General features: G+C 37.2%; 1 long non-coding RNA gene across 1 annotated transcript in view; it reads left to right on the forward strand.

Moving 5' to 3' along the window:
- Positions 1 to 1,144: 1,144 nt before the first annotated feature.
- LOC106517455 (uncharacterized) overlaps positions 1,145 to 1,382 on the forward strand; it is a 26,392-nt gene continuing 26,154 nt past the window's right edge. The window contains exon 1 of the long non-coding RNA XR_001310213.1: positions 1,145 to 1,217. This is a non-coding gene — a long non-coding RNA (uncharacterized LOC106517455). The remainder of the gene's footprint in view (positions 1,218 to 1,382) is intronic.

Here is a 1,382-nt window from a genome sequence, read left to right on the forward strand (position 1 = left end):
ATATATTTATGTTTGTGGTTGTAATGTGACAAAATATGGAAAAGTTCAAGGGGTATGAATACTTTTGCAAACCACTGTATATATATATTATACTAGTTGAACGTTTTCCCTTCACAAACCTCTGACTGATTAATAAGGTAATCTCAAATGCTGCAATATAAGGAAAGAGCATTAAGAATGTCCCTTCAGATTCCATATATAGTAACAGCAACCTATGTTTCCAGTCATGAGAACCTTTACACTTGCTGTAATTAGCAAAAAGACAAACACCTGCACGAGCACACACTAAAATAACAGGAAAAAAATGTTGTTATGCTTTGTCTCCCTTTACATTTAGAAATAGCAAATACAAAGTTGCACAAGAGATATGAACAATAAACCAGCAACGTCTCTCCTGACACCCACCACCATTTTTTTCTTTCCTTCTTTCTTTGGCGTGTGTATATGTGTGTGTTGTTCACATGCTGTCCCCTGAGGGAGACTCCATGAGCCAAGAGAGAGAAATGAGAACAAAAGAAAGTGAAGAAAAAAGTACATGAGCATTGTGCATTGGGGGGATTACACAGTGCAGTATAAAGACGGTGTCTTATTACAAACAATACTATGTTTGTGTCTTCAAGGTCAAATGCATGAAGAGACAATATGAAACTTTTGAGATTCATCCAGGTGACTTTTTCACATCAAAAAGCTTTAACATTCCAAGGTCAGTAAATAAAAAGACAGCAGGTGTAGAGCACTGACACTAAATTTTCTTTTTTGATTCTGCAAAAAAACATGTCAATATAACGTGAGTACTTTATTTCAGCTTAATTGCCTTACCTTGTGAATTTATTACAACAATTCGATTATGTTACAGCAGGTAATGTGTAAGAATCTAAACCGCAAAGATCATTCAGTTGTAAACATGGTCCTCCTTTAAAATAGAAATAAAACCATTTTCATTGAGGAATACATCAGGTTTTCCTTTTTCTTTAGTGAATCCATTTTTTACACTGCTTCTTCTTTCCAGGTGGTGGGGAGCTGGTGCCTGTCTCTGGCAGATGCTGCGTGAGAGGCAGGGTGCACCCGTAACAGGTGCAAGTCCATCACAGGACTTGGTAAAAATCTGGAAGATCCAATCAGTACTGACAGTGGGAGGACACCCCACTCAGCAGCTGTAGCTCAGGAAGAAGCAGCGATCCACCAGTCAGAGGGTGGTCCAGTTCCTGCCTTCACAGGTTTACATTTTATGTCCCTTTGGGCAAAATACAAGTCTACACATGTTCAGTGGGGTGTGTGTGGATAGATTAAAAATAAATAAATGTTATAAGTATTCAGCAAATTTTAATGTAAAATTGCACTTCATTTGAGTCAGAAACGTATGATGATTATATATATATATA

This window comes from Austrofundulus limnaeus, unplaced genomic scaffold (genome assembly GCF_001266775.1).
Source record: "Austrofundulus limnaeus strain Quisiro unplaced genomic scaffold, Austrofundulus_limnaeus-1.0 Scaffold49, whole genome shotgun sequence".
NCBI lineage: Eukaryota > Metazoa > Chordata > Actinopteri > Cyprinodontiformes > Rivulidae > Austrofundulus > Austrofundulus limnaeus.